Consider the following 23,342-nt stretch of genomic DNA (forward strand, 5'->3'; position numbering starts at 1 on the left):
TGTGACTGTGTCAATGGTAACAGCCAAGAAATATTCCAAGAGAAAGGCAGTTGTTGAGCTGAGGAACAATATTTAATTTGGCAGTAAATTTAATGTTAGTAGTTCTTGGGAGCTATTAGTTCATATTGTGGGGAAAAATTGTAGTCCAGGAAACATGTGAGGCTTTGAAACTTAAGTAATGGGAGAGAGCAGATCTCCTCTGTGACCAGATGTGGGTGTCCAAGCCTGGATTCAGACCTTGTTTACAAGGTGAAAGAACCTGTCTGTCTATAACCAAGAAGATTTAATCACACCATTACCTCATTTCTAGAGCTGGTCTTTTACAAGTGACTGTGGCAAAGCTCTTAAGCACTGTCTTTAATTCGGTATTACAAAAGTTTTTATAACCCACATTCTATAGATTTGTTAAGCTTGTAATACTGGGCACTGCATTCCCATCTCTTCATGTATCTTTGGAAGCCAGAGATGTAGACAGTAAATTTAAAGAAGCTTTGCTGGTAATTAAGTCTTTAACTGTTAATTGATCCTGTAGTAGGTAAAACTGTCTGTTTGATGTGATATATTTTTTCATGAAAGCAGGATGTCTGAAATTTAAAATAGTCCTCAGTTTGATTTTTATCCCCATGCCCCCCCTTTGTAAGAGAGGTTTAGTCATTTTCCAAATGTGGCAGTTCTCAAAACTGTCAATTCTCCCCTCTTTTCAGTGAGTTTCTTATTGTCGAGACTTCTTGCAGTCCTTTGTGTTAGTGTTGGACACACCACTGCAAAAGAAATGTGCAATTTAGTTTTAATTAAGAAAACGTCTTCTAGAGTGTTCTAGTCAGTTTTTCTAGTCAGTTAAGATGCACGTTAAAATATAAAGGTGTTGTGTTGGATTTCCCATTTTGGCAAAATTTTTTTCTAGGAAATATTCAAAAATCTTCTTGTACTGAAATGCACATAAAAGCACTTGCATATCAAAATGTTAGATCTCTTGTGAAGGGCTTCCCTGTGATACCCTTGTTACGGAATTCCCATCTCTCGTGGAAACGTACCTGCATATACTTGCATTTCAAAAATTTTTGGTTTGTTTTTGTTATGGATGGGCTGTATGCTTGGTCTACAGACTAATTGTTTGTGGGCTAAATGCTCAAACATTTATATTTGTGCTGGGGTTGGGGGCTAGACTGACCTGGTGGTTTACTGGCAGTTTTGGAAAGTATCCAATTCAAACAACTAAAGCCGTATGGTGTTAAGGTCTTCAAGACCAAAGCACAGAAACTCCATCCCTTTTCTTTAGTATCTCCAAACCCAGTTTGTCTTTATACCTTAGAGCAGCTGATTGTAGATCTTTTTCTAAAAGAGTTCTGTAATTTCTAAGCATTTTGTCATTCTTTTCAGTGAATGCTGCTGTTTCCTCTGCAGTCTGCATGTGCATTTTTTTTCTCCAGGTGTGTGTTCTCTTACATAATTGTTACAAGGGATAAAACGATGCAATAGCACAGGCAGGAGTAAGCTTGCTTACTGCTCTGTAAGGCCTCTTCAGAGGTTTTGCAGAAATGGCCACAGGAGAAGGAAATCTACGATAGTACAGCAGAATGGTCATAGGGTTGTGACTGTGAGCAAAATAAGGTCACATGTAGGTTACTCCTAAGTGAAGAAAAGCATGATTTCTGAGAATTGGGGCAAAAACATGAGTGATACTGGAGCTAAAATCATCCATAGTATGATAGCATGGAAAGAATATGAAGGCTTCAAACTAGTTAGCATTAACTTGCCTGCATTTTTGGGTTTTCACAATCCAGATCTATTGGATTGTTTCTCTTACCTGTGTTTTTGTAGTCTGATCACTATAATTCTCATGTATATACTGATATAAGTATTTTGATGTAAAGGATGTTAGAAGGACCACAGCAGTTACCTTTTAATATGTATTTAAATCTCAATTCTGAGAGAAATAGTTTCTAAAAGGAGAGTGAAATACAGGCACTTAATATTTAGCCATGGGTTTATTTTTGTCCAGAGTTATATTTATTCATCTCTTTGACTTGTTTGCTTTCTTCTCATGGACAGGAAGGGAGTTTGGAATGCACAATATCTCAAAGAATGTGATGATTTCAGTGACTCATCTGTTTACTCTAAAACATACTAAATAGGTTCCATGCTAAGTGGATGTGGTATGACTTCAATGAAATACTGGTTATTTGAGAGTCAAGATCAGAAAATACAAACCCCATATTAGATCAGTCTGTGCCTTGTATGTTCCATTTCTGGAGTACACCAGAGGGAACTTATTCTGGCGCAATTATTAGGAGCACTCACTCATCATATCCTATAGCTCCGTCTTGCTACAAAATCTTCTAAGGGTCACGTGAGAAAAATGAATATGGCAGTTTCTATTTCTTCATTTCCATCCAACCACAACAGTTTAGCTCATGAATCTGAACTGCAACCATAGGGAGTGCCAGGTCTGATTGATGTGATGGACACACCCAGAGTGTATGCTGAGGGAGTATCTGGGGTTTTGTAACTCCTACTCACGATGTTTCATTAGTTTATCTTAGAACAGAAGAATTATCTCCCAGCTCATCTGTTTGTACCCTTAGCTGCCTTGAACACAGGACTGAAAAGGAAACTGTAGTTATCTTCTACAAATGGAAAGTCTGGAATCAATTACCAGGGTAAAATAGCCCAAAACAAAAAAGCAAACCCAAACTTCAGAATATTAACTACAGTGACATTTAGCTAAATTTTATTTATACGGGGCTGGGTGTAGCTGCCAGCCAGGAGGGAAGAGGGAGCGGTGCAGCTGTGCATACGAGAGCCAGAGCAAATAACTGCCCTGGTGATCCCGGTGAGACCGTGTTAGCCACACGAGCGGACCAATACTTGTCTCTGAACATACACCTGGGATCAGTAGCAGCTTGGCATCACTGAAAATAGGTTGTTTATTAATAAATTTCATCTTATTTAAGAAGTTGTTTTCACACAAAAAAGAGCAGTGCTCATTTGGACTGGTATAACTAGTGGATTTCTAAGGTCAGCCAGGAGAGATTTGGATGGCAAAGGGATGTTCCTTTGTTTGTTGGTTAGCCGTTACAAAAGAACTCTTTTATTGTCAAAACAAGTTAGAAGGTTTTAGCTTCTCATGAAAAACCTACCATAAGCTGTTTTTTAGACAGGGTGAGGTGATGTTTTCCCTGGATTGCACTGTAAATTTTTCATTTCCAATTTGTTTACTTACTAGTATTTTTTTACCAAAATCTTATGCTTATAAGGGGAAAACGAAACAATGTGCCTGAGATGTGGGTTTTTTGAATTGGGATTGGGACATAGTTTTCCACCAATGCTTTAAATGAAGTAGCTGAAATCAGTGTAATGCATTTCTCATTTGAAAAAATTGAAAACAGATTATATTGAAAATACACCAAGTCAAAAGAGACTTTGCATTCCTGCTCTAGATTAAACAAAACAGCATAAAAAATTGAAAAGGTAGGTTTTATGCTCAAAGTGTCTTCTTACAGATAGTGTTTTCCAGTAGAGCCACAGTTTTGAGAACATTCAGATTTCTATAGACAATTTGCGCAATCTCTGCCTTCTTAGAGAATTGGGACATCCTGGGAATATTTTTATGTATTATACAGAGCTCATTAGTATTGAGGGAATGAGTGATTATGTATTCAATCATGTTGGCAATGCAGAAAAAACATTGCAGAGCAGTTGCAGATAAATGCCTCTTTTATTCCTTGCACACCTGTTGATGCATTGTTGTTTACCTGAAATAGTTAATTTTGTGAATGTGACTTTCTTTGTCCTGCAAATATACTTTTGGCTATACCTCTGATACCACTTCTTGTCACATGTGACTAAATACCATTGTGTTAGTACAATGTAAGTAGAAGTGGAGAAAAGAGGAAGAACTCATTTAGGTAAATTATCTGATTGATTTCTAGCTATAAAATGGCAGCCTTTTTCCTCAGGTAGTATTGCCTGAGTAGAGCATCTGGAAGTCGTTCCAAATTCCTAATATTTGATAATATTGTAATTATTTAGGGCTGACCAAAAGCAAAGATGCTTTCATTTGGCCAAACAGGAAAAAGAATTAATCCGTTTTAAAAATACGTTCCAATTTGTAGCTTAGCAGAAATTTTAATTTTACCTTAAGAGTCAGCAGCAAAGTTTAGCTAGAATTACAAGCCAGGAATAACTAGTACACAATGTATTAAGAACAAGTGAATGTGTTAAAGGTGTGCTTCAGACAATATCTGTGACCAGGTTTGCAAAATAAAACTTGATGAGGGTTTTCTCAAGTTGGATATTCATGTTGTTACCTATTGTCCATTGATTTGCAGGTATTTTTTGTGAGGAGGTTGGGATCTGTTTTACACAGTGCATACTTAACATGGTCAATCTCCAATATGATAATTTTGTGGTCACCTTTAATATTTGCTTATAATGAATGAGTCAACTTGTGCAAGACGAATGCATGAGCAGATGGGATATTGCAAGGATGTGTTCCATTCTGGATTTTTTTTTTAAATTTTTTCCCAACTGACTTGTTTTAAGATTATGGAGAAGTTACCAAAAGTACTTTTTTTTTTTCCTCCTATAAGTTACCTGCTGTGAGGCTAGAGTTAGTTCCCACCTGTAACAACATGAGGGCACTTAATCTGTGGGCAGTCCAGTTAACTTCAGCAAGAGTATTGCTGTAAGTAAAATTACTCAAGCATTTGGGGGGACTGCTTTTTAAAAAATTTTGGTTATATTATGTTTTAAAGTAGTAGTAGCATTGTTACCTAAAGTTTCAGCAATGAAAAATTACCTGAATATGTTCTGTTTGAGGAAGCCAGCGTGAGACCTGTTAGAAGCTTGTGTTCTATTCAGGTTTTGAGACATTACTGAGACGCTGAAGAACAACTGGCAAGCCTCTTGTGGCACTGCCTTCTCTTGTTGCAAAGCAGAGAGGTTATGAGGTTATCTGTACCTGACGCTTTTATTTCATTTTAATCTTGCATGAGCTGAGTGACCAGTTCTTCCAGCCACAAAAGCCAGAATCCTACAAGAACCTTTAATTTATGTTCAGACATGCAATTCTTGTTGTTGTTTGCCTCTATCAGAGGTTCAGTACAAAGCTTTCCATAGTGCATATCCTTTTCTCAAAAGACATGGAAACATTACCTTTTGTAAAGGTCTTTTTAAAGTAAGTATTGTTTCCTGGGGTGTACCTTTTATGAGCCTTTTTTAAAAGCAGTAGAACTTACCTATGATTTTGTTGTCTTTAGCCTTACATAGCAAGTGGCTCTCTGTGTACTGTTTTTCAGCTTCCTCCAGCTGAACCTGCTTTTTCCAGGCTTCTCGTCTTTACTCTGAGCTCAGAGTAGCTCTTAAGGTGACAGCATGTAGCAGGTTATAAGTTGGAGGCAAAGAAAGGTCAGGCACTTGTTTCAAAGAAAGGTGTTTATGGGAGCATTCCAGTGTACCGAAATACTTGATCTTTAAGCTCCAGTAGCCCCCTTGAGACCGGATAAGATTTTCTTCATTGAGCTTAGTTTGCAGAACTGTTTCTTTGCACTTCTTATCTCTTTCTTATGTTAAGATATTCCTGCTTGGCTTACATTGCAGTATTCACTTCAGTGGCTTGGTGGGTAGTGGCAAGATCAGCATGTGGTAGGTGGAAAGCTCCAGAGGTGTGGATATCAGTCTTACACAACTAGAAGTAATTTTGGTAAATGCACCCCTTTCCTTCCTGCAGATGTCTAAAACCAGGGAGGGTGACATGCCTGATTTACTTCTGTTAGTCAACATAACTGGAGTTCCATGTTAAGTTGGTTGTAAGTTTACTCCTTATCTACCACTGTTTACCAAAGTCCCCAATTATCTCTGCTTAGTTAGTAATAACAATTTTGTTCCTTTCTTTGTTCAACTCCCATAGACATTAATGTATTCGTATGTTTTATTTTCATTTCTGGTCAGCTCTCGAGAACTGACATCAAGCTATGGTTGCTTGCAAAGTCCACTAAATCCGGTGTTTACTGCTATGATTTAGCATTCTGATGTAGTTCTAGGATTTTTCTGCTTTCTTGTGGGAGGAAAGACCAAGATCACCAGCTCCTCTAATGCCATTTTTTTTGGAGTTTGGAGTTAGGAATATTATCTGTGTGGCAGAAGGATGCATTTTGAATTAATATGATTTCTACATTTCTGATTAAATATTAGAATGACACAATCAGCCTGATATCAAAATAATTTTGTGTGATTTAACTTTTTGCTGATATTTAGCCTTTCTCCCTGCTTTGACAGTAATGGCTGTATTAATGCGCATATTTGAGTCAAACTGATTGGATTGCATGAGAATTCAAATAATTATTTCCCTTCTTTCACCTTCCCAAAAGGAAACTATAAATGAGCTACAGCAGTGTCCTACAATGCACTTCAGAAATCAGTCACTTTCTGAATGTTTCTGTTTTATGCTTTAGGTAAAAAGGAAGATGCATTGTGGGTTTTATTCATGTTTGAGGAAATCTGATAAAACTAGATAGGAGCATGGACTTAAGTCAATGTAATGAATATTTGGTTATATGAAAAAAATTGGGGAGGGCGGGGTTGGAGAAAAGTCTATTTATAAATAATTTTTTTGGATCTCAGAAATAAAATAATGTAGGAAGAAACTTTGCTTTTTCAGTGGTGAAGTGGTAGTTGACCAACCTGTAGTTTGAAACGTGGTGAGAATAGCTTGGTTGGTATAAATGGATTTGTGCAGCAGTGGCCACATGGAATGGCCATGGGGCACAAATGAGAGCTGTGAATGAAATGTCTACAGAATCTGAACTGGAAATAACCCACTGTTCCTGGACCAACTTGTCAGCATCTTGTGTATAAATATTTTTATATGTGGGTTTACAAATGTAAACAAAAGGTATTTGAGCGAAGCATGATTGTTCCAGAACAGCGAAGTTAGACAATGTTCTTCCCGCAGGATATACTGAGCGCTTCACCTCCAGCAAGAACTGAGACCACAGCTGAGCTGCAGCCTTTGTCTTGGCATGAAGGGCAAGCATTCTTCTTGCCAACAGCGAGCAACCAGAACAGCGTACATGGATCTCCTTGGCAATGTTTGTATTCGAGTTTACAGAGCTCATCTGGTGTCTTCTTGTGCTTGGTACAGACCCTTAACACTAACTCCCTGCATTTCTTGCCCTGAAACCAGAATAAAGCAAATGCTGTTTCATCAGCAAGCACTGGATATGAAACATTTGGCAAAAGGTTAGAAGTATAAGGAATAAAATAGGAAAAATGCAAAGGTTTGGGGATCAGTTTGTTTTGTATGTGCTATAGCCTTTGCACCTACAAGAAACCTATTTTTTTTCCTTGATTACTCTGGATTTGTAACTTCTATCACAGTGGTGACATTTTGTATATCTTTTAATGCCCTGTTTCTTAGATGACTTTTTAAAAGTAGTTCTCATATTAGTGTGCCCCAAAGTGTCCCTTCTATCTGGATGATGTACAATCTCTGCCTGTTTCCTGGAATCCAGTCCTCTGTCCTGGCCAGTTGTGCTGGAATAAGATGCCGTGAACACCTAACATGGGAGTAACATAATGCAGGAGTATATATTTTGATCCATGGAACATATTTCAGATTTCTGTATCTCTGATACAGTGCATCTGCTGCCAAGGTGGCCTTCTGTATCTGTGTTGCTGTTGTAGCTGTGCTCTCAATTCTTTATTTTACAAGGCTTGAAATGTGCAGGTATTTGGTTCCCTTTGTAAAACCAAGTCACTCTTTAAAAGATGTAACTTGCTGTCACTGACTTCAGAACTGATAATGTCTTCTGTATACTAGGAAGTTGACATGATGTGACCTGCATGGAAACTTTAAGAGCTGTGTATCTTCCCAGGGAAGCCTGCAAGTCATTTACCTGTTTCATCTGTCCTTTGCTGGTGAAACTGGTGATAGCATGCTGTTCAGGAGCAAGTTGCAATTCACTGACATAATGTGTATTCTTTTTCCACCTTCTTTCTCCCCCTATACAGTATCAAGTCACTGCATACCATTACAAATTTATGACCTCTTCAGGGCATAGTAGTCATTTGATAAGATCTGCTTTGGTCTACAGGGAAATTACTGGTATTTCAATCAGTAAGAACGATACCCAGTCAGCAGTATACTAGTTATCTTGTCTAGGTCACAGACAATTAAAAATCCTTAATAAGCTTTTGATTTCCCGTGTTTTAAAAACATGAATTTGTTCCCTAGAGCAAAATGTATTAGGTATTTGCAATTAGTGTGTTGTGTGTGTGTGACAGCTATACTTACAGTCCAATTTGAAAGTTGCTAAAAATGTCACCTGTATCATTATTTGGTAGTTTTCTATAGATGTTATTTTTATTTTAAAAGTAATATTAAGCTTAGAAGTTATTTAGAAATTTCCTTTTAGATATATATTAATATAGTTATTACAAAAATGTACAAAATTAATTAATATTTGGGTGGTTTTAGCAGCTAAAATGCAATTTAATGTCCATTTTAAAGGCGAAAGTCTTCAGTAGACAGTTTTGTGAGCAGTCATTTTGTGAATGGTCAACTCAGTATGCAGTAAGTCTTAGTTCATGTATTACAGTTCCTGGATCTGCTGATTAAAAGAACAAGTATGGGGGAGTGGAGGCAATCAATTGCAGTCTCAAATCTGAGAAATGCTTATTTGCCCTTTATAACCAGTACTACCACTCCCTTCCTGAATTCTGAACTAGCAGTGTCTGTATTGAGTGATGTGGATCAGAATCCTGTTGTTCTGCGTGAGAGGCATTTTTATTAAGCCCTGCTTTATGGTTGGATGTGCTCCGTTAGGCCCTGGTGGGGTGATGGAAGAGGATCTTGTTTGAAAACCAGATTCACTTTGGTGGTTTAGGTGGCACTGGACATAGGATGGTAAAGATGCTCAAGAGGAAGAGGAGCTTTGGAAAAAGACAAACAGAAGTGTAGATGTTTAATATTGTAGCTCCCTGGTCAATTTTAATCCAGTCTGAATTTATGCAGAAAACTGAGGTCTTGTAATCCTCTGCAGTTTTCCATATAGCCCCTTGCTAGTCTGGGAATTCTGAGAGGCATTCAGCAGACTTGAGTGGCAATTGCTTTTTCTGTCAGAGCTAACCTGCCAGAGCAGATGTGTCAGGTTCCAGCTGAGCTGGCTCTCAGTGGATCTGGATCACCACATCATCAGCTGCCAATTGATGACAGAACATGAAAGGACTCAGCGAGTGGGAAAAGCCAAGACTCCTGCCCTCTGCAGCTCCTGCTTCTTCCAGGAGCAGTATGGTACTGGGCTGTGGGTTGGCTGCCTTGGGGAGGCCCTGAGAGCGCCACAGATGCCCAGTGAGTGCCTCTGACCTTCAGTTTGCCTATCTCAGTTATGTCTCTGAAGTGGCATCATTTTTTCTTCACAAAAGGATGGTAAGGAGGAATGTTTGAAGACTCCAGTAAGGAAATTACATGTTGAGTATGGATTAGTCCTGGCTTGTAAGGTTGAACAATGTCTTCTGTAATCCATGCAAATCCAGTATGATAACATAGCTTTTGTGTTTCTGTGGTTAGCCTGGTTAATTTTATGCAATTCTGACTTGTGACCTGGTTAACAAGTTGAAGACAAAATGAAAGTTTGGTAAAAAGAGGATGCTTAATGAAAATTGTAGTCTGAGAACAACCAGGAATTCTTAAATATTTCATTCTCAAACCTTTGAGTTGCTGGAAATGGTTTACTCCATAAGAGTTGTTGAAACTTGCTGTGAATTACAGGAGTGTTTAAATATGACAGAGGTTGAAAGAAGGTTGTATTTTGGGGATTTAGACCCACAGAGGTATAGTATAAAAAGCAGCTTTACAGGTGTGAGTTCAGGATCAGTATTTCCCAAGTATTTTTAAAATACATTTGAATGCATTTCAGTTGAGTAGTTTGGTTGCTAAAAGGCATTGTCGAATGTTTTTATTAAGGCACCAGCTTCTCTAACGTATGAAAGTTGGTTAATAAACATCCTCTATTACTGTAAACATCCTCTTGACCATCTGCCAACTCAGGCCTGAAAGGAAAGAGGAGGAAGGTGGAACTTTTTACTTGAGCTTGTTTAAGGGCACATATGCCCTTATGTATGTATTTTACTGAGAAACAAATGGTTTATGAAATAAGCCTAACAGAAATACAGCTGCAAAAACAAAAAATAGATTTCTGAGTCTTGCCATGTGGTATTTGTGCTTTGAATATAAGTATGCTTAACAAAATATTAACAACTGTAGTTAAAGGTAAATTGTTGGAAATCCTTAGGCTGTATTTCTCAGATATAAGGACGTATTTATAAATTTATTCAAGTCCACAAAAAATTCTGAAAAAAAATGAGGAGGCTTTAGGCAGTAATTTCTTTAAGTAATGGGTCTGGCATCTTGCTGTTCTCCCATTTTTTCCCTTTCATTCCAGATCTCTGCACAATTTTTGGTAAATTAGTGAATGTGAACCAGAATTTGGCTTGATGGAAATTCAAATGTAAACACAGCACACACAGGCTAGTAGACAATTTCTAAGAGGAGAGTTCCTGTAATGTTTTCTCAATTGCCAGAGTTTTGTGTTCATTACCATACAGCCAAATTAATCTTCCATTAAGCTAAGCATGTTTTTTCTTGGTGTGAACTGACTTGGAATAGTTTGCCTTGGTTTTGCTTAGAGGGTAGGGTCCTCCAAAGAGCCTCACAGTTGTCTCTGGAGTTTCTTCTCCCTGCCTTCTGCAGGGAGGAAAGGTTTCAGGACTTGTGTTGAGTGGTGAAATCATGAATCTGAAGGGTTTTTTTGTTGTTGTGTAGGCTACCTTTATTTTCAAGGACTATTTTCTTTTAGTCACATTGACATTATTTATGTCTGATGTTCATAAATTACAGCTATTTTTTTTTCCTGAAATGGTCCTTTTGTATGTGCTCTAATAGTTTTCCTCTTTCCATGCACAGTTAGTTAAGATTTGATTTGCAACATATTGGGATTTATTTTTATCACTTGCTTAACTCAAAGTGTGACATGCTTGAGTGAGAAGATTGAGTCTGTGAGCTTGTGCTATCCTGGTGGCACGCTTTGGTGAAGGTAGTTTTCCTTTGAGCCTTGTACAGTGTTGATATTCCTGCCCTCTCCTCAGTGAAACTGTCTGCAGTCTGCTGCCTGGTGCAGGGATTACAAGGAGCATTCTTTTGCCCAAAAGCAAACACTCCTATCTAAAGAAGTGCACTCAGGTAACAGGTGGGTTTTCTTTTGAGGTTGATGATAGGAGAGTTTTTCATTTGTTGAGTCTTGATATGAGGAAAGGCCCTTACTTTGGCTTTGTTAAAACCCAAATATTTCAAAAAGCCAGGGAAGTGTGAGGAATACTTATGATCAAGGTATGTTGGTGTTGAAAGCAACCTAAGACTGTAAATTGAGACTCTATTGTACTGTAAGGAAAGAAGTGAGTGAGCAGCATGATAGGAGTCCCTTCTCCTCTAGAGTAAGCTTTGTGTTATTACTGACAGCTGTTCTCGGGTATCTTACCAGCTATTTTGGGTGTTCAGTGTGCAACCAATCTGTCTGCAGAGAATGTTTGTAAAATTCTTCAAAATGTGTTAAAAATTTATGCATCTTAGAGTACTGTACGGTGATTGCAATCCTGTGCTGCACATGGGTTTGTTGTGTGGTGTCCCCCCTCTGCAGTGGGGTTGTTTCCTTCGCACTTTGGCTTTACGTGGCTGTGGTGCTTGAGACTGTGGTGGTGGTGGTGAAGTCCTTTTAGGCCATCATGTTAACCAAGTATGTAGTGCCCTCTAAAACAGTGTAAAAATACATGTCTTCAGTTTTGCAAACATATCCTTCTCAAGTGTAACCTTTCTGTTTACTAAGCCCAAACTGGAACTGCTAATTATTCTGTACCCAGACGCTGAAGTGAGATATGGGATAGTGGATCTCTTTATTTTGGAGCCCAAACATCTTTTGGTTTAACATGTCAGTAATGCTGTGGTCTGCAAATATTTGAAACTGAGCTGAAAAATGTTAATGTAATTGCCAGATTATAGTTTCTGATCTTTCTTAAAATTTAGTTCAGGTTTTTTTAATGTTGGAAATCAAGCAGACAGTGCAGAAGGCTGGCTTGGCTGAGCATAGATCAGAAGATTAGAGCTCAGGCAAAAAAAAGAAATTGTATGCCCAGTGGAAGCAGAGTCTGCTGTCATGGGAGGAATACAGAGGGGCTGCTTGCCACTGTAGGGAGAAAATCTGTGTGGCCGAAGCTCAACTGGAGTTGAAACTGGGCAGTTCTGTGGGTGTCTATAAAAAGTGAAGGGTTATAGTAAATGGGGTAACATCAAGTTGGTGATTGGTCACTAGTGGGGTTCTGCAGGCCTCCATTTTAGGCCTAGTTCTCTTCAGCATCTTCAAAAATGACTTGGATGTAGGACTTGAAGGCATACTGAGTAAGTTGGCTGATGATGCTGTTGATTCCTTGAAGACAGGGAGGTCCTGCAGAGAGACCAGGACAAATCACAGGGCTGTGCAATCACCAGATGGACAAAGTTTTAACAAAGACAAGTGCTGTGATGAGGCAACCCTGGATCAATGGACAGACTGGGGAGCAAGAGGCTGGAGAGCAGCACTGTGGAAAGGGACCTGGGGCTCCTGGTCTCTGGCAGGTTGGATACGAGTCAGCAGTGCCCTGGCAGCCAGGAGGGCCAACCCTGTCCTGGGGTACATCAGAACAACTGGGCAAGGGAGGGGATTGTCCTGCTCTGCTCTGCACTGGGGTGGCCTCACCTTGAGTGCTGGGGACAGTTTTGGGCACCACAATATAAAAAACATACAAAGCTATTAGAGAGCATCCAAAGGAGGGGTAGAAAGATGAAGGGTCTAGAAGGAAAGCCATATAAGAAGCAGCTGGAGTCAGTTGGCTTGTTAGGCCTGGAAAAGACTAAGGAGAGACCTCATTGCAGGCTATGACTTAGTCAGGAGAGCTACTGAGCTCTTCTCTCTGATGACCAGTAACAGGATCCAGGGGAATGGCATGAAGCTATGTTAGGGGAGATTTAGGCTGGATATTAGGAAAAGGTTCTTTGCCCAGAGGGTGGTTGAGCACTGGAACAGGCTCAACTGGAACAGGGAAGTGGTTAGAGCACCATCCTGACAGAGTTCAAGAAGCGTTTGGACATTGCTCTCAGGCACAGGGTGTGACTCTTGGGGTGTCCTGTGCAGGGCTGGGAGCTGGACTTCAGTGATCCTTGTATGTCCCTTCCAACTCAGGATACTCTATAACTCCGTGGTACATAGGAATGGTAGGATTTGCTTGCTGCAGGTCAGGAGAAGGTCCATTAACAGAGTGCTCCAGTCTGGGCTTGATTTGTCTCCAGTCTATGGGACATTAGGGCTGCAGAAATGCGTCTTCCATTCCCTTTACATCAGTCACCTGCTAAATTTTTTTCAAATGTTTCTGCTGAATCTCTTGGAATAAGAGTTAAAAGTGCATCCAAGCCTAATATTGGAGTGTATTAACAGATTTTAAGTATGTTTGTACCTGATAAAATTGGTATTTCAGCTAAAGTTCAGGGGTTTTTTTTTCCTCAAAGCAATGAATATTAGTGTGACGTAATTAGTAAAGCAAATAGGATGAGATATTTCATTAGTGTGTCTTGGAGCTTAGCCCTCTCGTGGCAATTGCTGTTTCAGCAGTATTGGATGGGATCTATATTTTCCTAGCAAAATCGAGAACTTTTTGTCTGGGAAGTTCAAGGTGTGGGGGGCAGCTACACCAGCCTGGTACAAGCCCATGTAGCCTCTGGAAGGGCAGATGGTGCTTTTGTACTCCCCCAGCCTGGCTGGTCCTTCCTACCTCCTGTACTTAAAGATGTGTGCAGCTGCAGGGTGGGCTGCGTTGAGGGATCAATCCTGCCAAAAGCCAACACTCCAAAAGAAGGGGGAAGAGAGCCCTGCCCCTCCCCTGCCAGCAGCATGTACCTGCTTTATAATGGGTTTGACTGGCCCTGTATGGCCTTAGTAGGATGTTTCTGGGATCGGCTGACACTTACGGTACGTCTGGGTTTTTTTATAAACAGGATTTGTTAAAAATGTGGTTGTGCCCTGTGTTCTTGCTCTAGATTGTTTCAATTCCATGTAATGTATTAGTAATGTTTTCTTTCCCATGCTTTTCCTAAGTCCATCAGAAGCCAATCATTGTGTGTTTGTAGTAATGATGCTGTCATATTGTCAAGACTGGATAAAAACAATTTAAGACCTGCCATAGGCTCTTTGTAGACACTGTCAGTGGCATCATATAACCCTATGGATTTTCATAGTGGGTCTCCAAATGTGTAGGGAAAATAAAATGCTGTTAGGTAATTCAAATTGCCACAGTGCATCTGAGCTGGTCTTCTCTACATTTTCCTATTTGTAAAACAGTTTGAAGCTTTGTCTGTGTGCTCTCTTGCAATGGAAAAATTTTAAGTAAAGCTTGTTGGATTTTACTTCAGGCATCCAGGAAAGCTTTCTTAGCTGAGAATGATGTGGACAGCATTTCAGAATGACTTCAGGTTTGTTATTATTTGGTGTAAGAGAATAACTTTTTTTTGCTTGAGACATTCCTTTATCTATGTATTTGAAGGAATGTCATGTGGAGTCCATAACTTCTACCTAACAGCATTGACATCTAACTCTCCTGTTACTGTAGCTCACTGAGTTGTGCAACTTTCAGTTGTTGGATATAAATGGGCAAATACTTCTATGAAAAACTAAAGAAAAACGTGTTAATTTTTTCCCCTCGAGATTTATAGCCACTATGTATTTTCACATTCAACTGGTGGAATATAAGCCTTTGCTGGCATGCTTATTTGGGTGAACTACTCAGACAGGCTCTTCTCAAAGCCTTTATTTAGAAGAGTGTTTATGTTCTGCACTAAAGGACATAGGGTAGCAGATGAAGAATTGATGTGTTCCTACGGATTCTTGACTGTGGTGGATTATGACTCAAATGGACTAAAGCAGAAGATGCTATTTGGATTGTGAAATTACTGAAAAAGAAACGTTCATTTGCAGTATCTATGGGTTTTACGCTTGTCTTACTAATTCTCTTTTTACATTTGAAATTTTTAGCCCGGCAGAAGATTAGAGTTTTCTCTTTAATGGAAATCTCTGACACACAGAGTGTACTGGATAAAGAACTGGATGTGGATAGTGGGTGCTTCTGGCTGGGTGAGTCGGGTTCTTCTGTGGCTGAGCTGAGCTGCTGAAAACAACACGACTGTCTTCTGGAGGAGTGCAGCTGCTGGTGGAGGTGTTTGCACCTCCTCCTCCATGGTTCTGTGGCTTGAAAAAAACCACAGACTCCCTTATTGCCAGTGTTACGTTCTTCACACACCCTTTTTAGTTTTATGTTCTTTAACATCTGTAGCTTCTGCAACTTCTGTGATTTTTTGGTCAATTACACTGGCCTGGTGCTGGAGGTCTGCAGTTTATAACACTGGAGAACTTTCCTTAAAGAGTATCTTTTTGTAAAGGAAAAATAAACTCTGGTTTTTTACATCTAAATAAACAAAACTTACATTGTCATTATATTAAATCACTCTTCTGCTCTTGTATTTCTATGTTTTTTCCCAGCATGAATGAACTATTACTGAAGTGTAGAATCTCAGATTGTGGTCACGTGGAAGTGTTTCATGTACTTCATTAGGAATGGATAGCCTTACTGTTCTGTTTCTTCATAATCTGATTTCTCATATAAATAATTTCCTTAGTTTGTTTCCTAGAATTGCAGTTTCATTAGAAACAAGAGTGTCTAGTATTCCTCTTACAATAAAATTGTGAGTTGTTCAGCAGTGTATGTTTCTCTCTATCCTAGGGTTTTAGTTACAAAGTGTTTTGACTGCAGCATTTGTAGATAAGCAAGTGTGCTATTTTAGGCCCCTTCCAGTCCAAAAATACAGCAAAAGACCCCTGACTTCCTTGTAGCTCCATCTCCTAACTTGGGTTCAATGTTGCGTCTTGTAATTATTCATTTGGCTTCAGACCATGGTACTTTTAAAGGTTACGGATCTAGTGTCAGGGTCAGTATTGGTGTAGTCCACTGACACTGACTGGGTAATTTTTCTGGCCTTGAGTTGAACAGCTGAAACTGGGAATGAACTTTCATGGGTTCATAACAGTAAGCTGTAATAATAGTCTCTGGATTCACAAGGTACTTTCCTATATTTCTCTTTTGGTTGGGGTTTATTAAAAGTATTATACTCAGTGTTCTGCAATTCTCTTCACTTTCTTCCCATGGATAAATGAGCATCGCGTTCCCAGAATGTAACATCTCCTTTTATTAATGAAATGGCAGCAGCTTTGAAATGGACAAGAATCAAGGCAGATTCCAAAATTTGTCTGTTCAGATAAAAATCTGGCGTTGAAGAGTCTGCTGCTGTTCATGGCTGGGCATGCAGTTCGAGAGAAATTATATTAGCACTGAGGGGTTTTTTAATGTGCAATTTTACTAATATTCTGTGGCTGGTTCTGCTGCAATTCAAATATTTTCTCATTTGAAACTGAGTATAAAATCTAATTTGTTTTTCCTTCACCCTTTCTCCTTGGAGATCTATCAAATTATCCTCTGCTTTAAATTCAAGCTCTTCATGGAAATCAATCGTTCTGACCTCCTGTGAGGTAAATATTATTTTCATTAATAGGAAAATTGCAAAGCAGACAAGTAAAATTGCTTGTCTGAATTATGCAGAGCTTGAGACATGTGGTCAAATTTCTAGACTGCGTGTTTTCAATAAATTCTTTACAAAACTTTTTTAATGTAATAATATTGTAATAATATTGATACTGTCTAATCAGACAGAAGAATACTTTGGTTCCTGAAGCATTGTGTGACCAAGAGGACAACTATGAAATATTGTTTGTTTTGAAATGTGGATAAATGAGCTGTCTACTGAGAAGAGTACAAAACAGTTTGCAGTTTTCCTGGGGAAACAAACAAAGAATCCTTTTAAATGTTTTCTTAATCTGGCAAAAAGCATGAAGGTCCTTGAATGGGCGGAGAAACTTCCACTCTAATGGTAATGACCAGGTCTGCCAAGTGAATCAAATGGGGATGGAGATGTAAGGTGCCTGTGTCTTATAAAACAACAGATTATCAGTTCCTGTGAACTGCAAGAGAGAATATCTTGAATATCTTACTTCTGGCTTTTTCAGTAGGATGGAAATAATGAGTTCTGCTTTATCTCAAAGGCCCTGTAGATGAATTTTTTTTTTTTTCCTTGAGCGGATGCTTGTAACATAGCAGAGCAGAAGTTTGGTTACATATGTAAAAAGCTTTCTAGCTAAAGAATTGTCTTGTTATTATAGTTGAATTTTCAATTAGGGATAGAAGATATAATTTATGGAGTGTGAAACTTATAGATTACTTGGATTTTCAGTTTGACACAGTTTCAAAGCTTTTGAAGACAAATTCTCCTTAACAGTGGAATTTTTCATATTATCTTGGATATTTTGAAACTATAGTATGTAGTTAATACCTCTTTTAGTGAATTTTACAGGCAGTAAGCGTCTATACAACTTTCTACTGTGAAGCTTCCTTCTGTAGAAGGTGTATGTTTCTGGTGTGCTCTGAAGGGGACTGGAGGCTCATAGAAGTGATGCTCACAGTGCATTTGTGCACTGTAACCAGAATCTACAATTGGATATTCCTGGCTGAAATGCCTTTTGTAGTAAAGGGTCAAGTAGTGGAGCTTCTGCAGTATTGCAGTATGTTGTGAAGGATGGGGCAAATGTGATTTCATGTGTTGTTCAGTGGCACTTCATGGCTTTTACTTTGTTCTCTGTTAGGCAGTTCTTTGCCTTCTTGTTTTGGACACCTAATTTGTGTAGCTGATTTTGTGTATTATCAGTTTATCAAAGTGTTGCTGAAAACCCTTTATATAAAGAGAAGTCATTATTATTGGCCTTTGCTATGGGTGCTAGAAGCTGGAAGACCAATATTTTTGATGAATGCTTGGCTGCTGGATGACTGGCTCTCATTGTCCTTCTCTTGCCTTGATTTCCCTTTCTTTACATTTTATTTAATGGTATATACCTTATTTGCTAGGCACTTTGAACACATATCAGCCTGTGAAAGCATCCTAACAGCAGCATATTCTCTATGGTGCTTCCTCTGTTTTTATTGACAAACAGCTTTAAAATTCCAGAGTCAATTAAGACACCAGCTCAGTCTTTCTTTTAACGGTAGTCAAATGGATTAAAAATACATGGGGGAAGGGATGGGAAAGCAGAATGGAAAGCAGTGAGTTTTCAAATTGGGAATGTGCAAATTCTGTGTTGAATTTGCCCTTCCTAAATGTTTCTCCAGTATTTTCTGCCGCAGACAGATTATTAGTTCTTTCTTTGGCAGCAGTAACTCATTCTATGATGTAAGATGCTGTCCATATCTTGTAGCTTAGCTGTGACAGCTAGGCTGAAAAGTAATAGAATGACTTTTATGAAGAGAAAACCTAACTTTTAAAGAAGTAATATTAGTATGAAGAATGGGTCATTACCTAATGTAAGGGGGGGAAGTGGACTCCTGGTATTTTTATATGGGTTTCTTCATTACAAACTGATGTATTTGCATTCCTTGCATTAAAGTGCTTACTGTTACCAGGAGTAAGTCCAAAGTTCACATGTTCATGGTTGTGCTCTGTAAACTCAGTGTTTCACTTCAGTTAGTCCAAGTCTGGACAAAAGCATTAGTTCATAGACAAGGAGCTCTTTCGACTTGGCAGCATCCTCTCTGTGTAGGTATTTTACATGTGCAGTTAGTAACAGTAAACATAAAGCCATTTGTGTGCTGTTACAGTCACACTGTAGAAAAGCTAGAGGCTAGAAAAACTGGCCTCAGCATGGAAATATGTAAGCCATGGTGGCTGTGAATAATCAGGAAGAGTTACGACATAATTCAGGAGAGTGATGTTGTGAACGTCAGAAGGCGGCTTTTCCCATTAAATTAATTTAAATGAAATTTTGTTTCATTACCACTTTTGAGAAAAATGTTAAGAATTCCAGTAATTGACTCCTGTTGACATGGCAGCAGAGTAGTTAATGAACTTAATGCAGCAGTGCTAATTTTGATTGATACTGTGTAATTATGATGTCAAAGGTATTTAACTTTGTATCAGGCTGTAAATCTGCATCAGACTTCTAGTCTACCCTTGAGAGAAAAAATGCATAAAATGGGAAAACCCAGACACTCCCCCAACCTGAGCTATTCTACAAAAGAGTATGAGAAAGTAAAAAGGTTTCACTAGTTCAGCCTACTTCCTTGTCAGTAGCGTATCTCTGAGAAACTCCTGAATGTCTTAGTGTCTGAAAAGCAAACAATAAATGTTCTCTGTGAATTTTGATGTCAGCAGCAGCAGTGTCCTCTGACAGTCCTCTGTGCTCTTCTAGCTTTTTTTCTTTCCTAATATCTTTAGTCTAACTGGAGGTCTTACAGCCTGAAGGTAGAAGACAGCCTTCCAGACTTCCTTGAGCTGCTCTGTTCTCACTAAGAAGAAACAAAACTTCATTTTTTTATCTAAAAGCGAAATTTATGGAGAATACAAGAGATCTGATTTTTCTGGCCGTGACTCTTGAAGCAAATGTTCTTTAGCTTGACAAGCCAAGCATGAAGGGATATGCTTTCTTTGGATGTAAATTCTGTGTGTGATTCATTTGTTGTGTAATATTCTCATGTATTTTTGGTTTATTAGAATTACACATTGATTAGCATTGAGAGAGGTTTTATTATTGTCAGAAATAGTACTTCACTGTTCACTAGGGTGAAAGTCAAGATGGCTATGATTTCAAAGGTTAGTAGTAATCTATACACTTTATTTTATTATAAACTACTCCACCTTTTCTAGAATAAGGGATTTCAAGTCTTAGAACTTTTTATAGACCATTACTTTTTGTACTTGTTTCTACATCACACTATTTCTCTTCTTGTTTCTATGTTTTTTACCATTTAATATTCATTGTTTCAGATCCTCCTTTTTCAGGAGGTTTTCCTGCTGGTGAATTTTGTAGCTCCCTATCTGTCTTTCTGACCCAGAAGTATTTGTGCTACCTTCAGGAGCATTTTATAAGTAAATTTTAAGAACTTAGTTGTGTCTATTTCGAATGTGCTCCTTTTGTTTGCCTTGTAGTTTAGGGTAGGTCAGGCTTGGTGCTTTTCAAAATCCTGTCTTGCCTCTGTGTTTCTGATGTGTATGAGTAATAGCCATTAGTCCTTAACAATCATATAGTTGGAAAGTTGTAGAAGAATTGAATTTACGTTGTAGTAACATTACTTATCAATTTCTGTCATTCAGCATCTTCAGTGACAGCATGTTTGGTTGGAGATGAAACGTAGGGACCCTGTGGAACCTTCAGTTGCAGATGGCTTCTCAGGAGTGCTGCTCTGTGGGCTGTTCTCTGTTGTGGCAGTGTTCTGTGGGTGCAGGAATTCAGTCATCTGCTAGGCACAGGGCTTTGAAGTTACCAGCCCAAACACTCAGGGGAGTTAGTTGCTGAAGTCCTGTCTCCTTGTGACTGGTGTTTGCAAAATAGGTTGTAGGCCGGTGTCCAACGCCATGGGAGAAGCAGCATCTTTTTCCTGCAGTGAATCATCTCGTGTTTATTGAAGTTCACTGGTGAAACTTGTCCTGGCTGTCTTCATTCCCCTGGTAGTAATTGCGGTAATAATCAGCCAAAGCACGTATGTCAAAAGCCTTTTGTTTTTATTCTGAAGGGAAAGACAGAACTATTAAAAATATTTTCATAGGTTTATGATGGCACAAGAACACTTTATGTAGGCTTCTTTATTTAGAAATTATAATGCCTATAGGTGATGCCTTCCTAAGGTAAACAGAGAAGGATATTTTCCATTGATGCTTGCTCCTTCTTTCTTTTGAAAATCTGGGTTCATTAGTAAGACATCCTGAAAGACCTGCTTACTTCTCTTAGGAGATGAAGGGTATGTAGGGTAGGGAGGAAAATATTTTTTTGTAAGTCTCTATAAGAAAGATATGTCTGAACTTCTTGTGGTTATTTTTTCAGCACTTTTGAATGCTGTTAGATTTTGCAGAGATTAAATGCTAGCTATTCTCAGTGTTTTCAGACAGCACTCTCTCTCTTTATTTTTTTGAACAAGCTTTGTCTACAATTTCAGTACTTCCTAATGTTTATAATTATATAAGGCTTTCAAAGCTTTGAACTGCTGTTCTGCAGGTGACTTGCTCTTTTGTGAGAACAGCTTTGCAGGTTGTGGCGGAGAAGTGGGGGGAGTGAAGCATTCCTTGGGTAGGTGGCAGATTCTGAGATCAGAGGGATGAATCTGCAAAGATTCCTCATCTTGCTCGTCGTACTGCATATTGATAGCTGGAACACAGCAAGCAACCCCTGAATTGTCTTCAAGTAACACGTTTTGGTTCTTTCAAGGGTGATGTCAGAAAATAGCCTTTTTCAGTAGAACCAAATTCTTTCTTCCCTCCCTCCTTACATACGCCTACAGTGATGTTTTTTCAGCTCTACAAGTGTGTGTTTTCTCACTCTCTCTGCTGTGTAGGCGGCCTTCCCAATCACAATTGAGCTTCACAGGCAATCTTTAAAAAAAAAAATCATCTCTACACAGCAGGTCTATAATTTAACACCAAAGGAAATGGAGAGTTCTGGGTTAGAATTGTGATGCGTCTTAGTAATGCTTGAATTGGCAAAGAATTTCACCCTAAAAAAAAAAAGGAAATTGTTTTCTTGACCAGAAGGCCACTACCTGTGGAAGTTTTCTTTTTACATTCTACCCAAATGATTTGCCAAAATGTCAGTAGCAATCACAAACAAATAGACTTTAAATTTTATACTTGCTTCATTAGGTTTTGAGCTTTTCTATCCCAGAATTAGAGTGTGATTCTAATGAAAAAGACAAACTCAGTTTGTTGACAATATGAAAGTTAAAATGCAGTTTTTCTGGGAGTGTTGCCTTATTTTAAACATGATTTTAGTTCTCTCTGCCTTTTAGAAACTGCTTTTGCTGCACTGCATGATTATTTTTTATGTACTGCAGCTCTTTTGCTGATGCTTCTCATTTTTCCAAGGTCTTAATTTCACACAATATTTTGTAAATAAGCCTAAACTTAACTCGCAATAAAAAAAACCCCCTCAGCTGTATTTTTAATTGCTCAAAAGAAGATAGCAATAATTATTTTCTTGAGCTCTGTTGATAACACTATTTGGCATTTCTTAAATAATTTTTGTTGATGCTAGTGTTCTTGCCGCCAGGTAGGTATGCTAAGTTTGTTCAACTCTGTAAAAAAAGACTTCTGGGAGGGTAGCATGGGTGACCTAAAATTTGCTTATAAACCTATCGAATTTCAGCAACGATTATTACAAATAGCACTTGTACCATGATTTTATGTGCAGTTCGTGCTGCCATTGTAGCTGAAAGGAACCAGCCTTATCTGCTTATCCTGTCTGATACCTTTTCTGCCTCATGTCAGCACAAGTGCTCATGTAACTGTGCAGTGAATTGGATTGGAGAAAACCAGGCTGGAGAATAATCGAGGCCGCCTTCTTTAGTCTCCGTACTTAAAGTTGGATTTTAATCTCTCTTTGATATGATTCACTGTACATCTCCTCTAACACGTGAGCTTGGTGGGAGTAGAGTAGGACAAAAATTCATTGGCAGTATGTGCTCTGCCTCCAGCTTGTGCCTCTGTGGAGTTCTCGGGACTGCAGCATAAATCTCCATGGTTACATCTGTTTGCCTGGTCTAATTTTAGAGGACTCCTATCATCTAGAGATGCAAGCCTTTTGTAGCAATAGACAGAGGTCAGATGTTAAGGGTAATTCTGAAACAATGCAGATTATATTACAGGACCTGGTAAATAGGAAGGACCAGCTTTGAAACCTTTTTTTTTTCCTGCTACACTCAGACTTCTTAGGGTACTGCAGCTGGTGACTTAGATAAAAACTCCTGCTCTCCCTTGTGTTTGACATGTGTTACAGACTTTATGTTGAACAGTGAGGAAAAAAAGTGGGCCACAGCACTGCTAAATGTCCCCTTTCTTTCAGGCATTGCCAAATGTGTGTTTAATCTCTAAATGCCTGGCAGAATGCGTTCTGGAAGAAAATAACTTGATTCAGAGAAGAGGTGATAAAAGAAGGGTTGGGATTGTTGTAGTGAGAAACTTATTATACAGGCTTTCTCAGATGTGTGAGTTATGTGCAAAAAATCAATTGGTTCACAGTTTTATAAGCCTTCATTGTTGCTTCTGGCTTCTTACAAGCACATTTTTCAGAATACCCTTTACCTTTTGAAAAGTATTTCATTTGATTATTTCCCACTCAAAT

General features: G+C 38.7%; 1 protein-coding gene across 6 annotated transcripts in view; it reads left to right on the top strand.

The window, feature by feature from the left end:
• The window catches only part of SIPA1L1 (signal induced proliferation associated 1 like 1), a 206,620-nt gene that overhangs the window by 43,974 nt on the left and 139,304 nt on the right, over positions 1–23,342 (top strand). The gene's annotated exons all lie outside the window — the stretch shown is intronic.

This window comes from Corvus hawaiiensis, chromosome 6 (genome assembly GCF_020740725.1).
Source record: "Corvus hawaiiensis isolate bCorHaw1 chromosome 6, bCorHaw1.pri.cur, whole genome shotgun sequence".
NCBI lineage: Eukaryota > Metazoa > Chordata > Aves > Passeriformes > Corvidae > Corvus > Corvus hawaiiensis.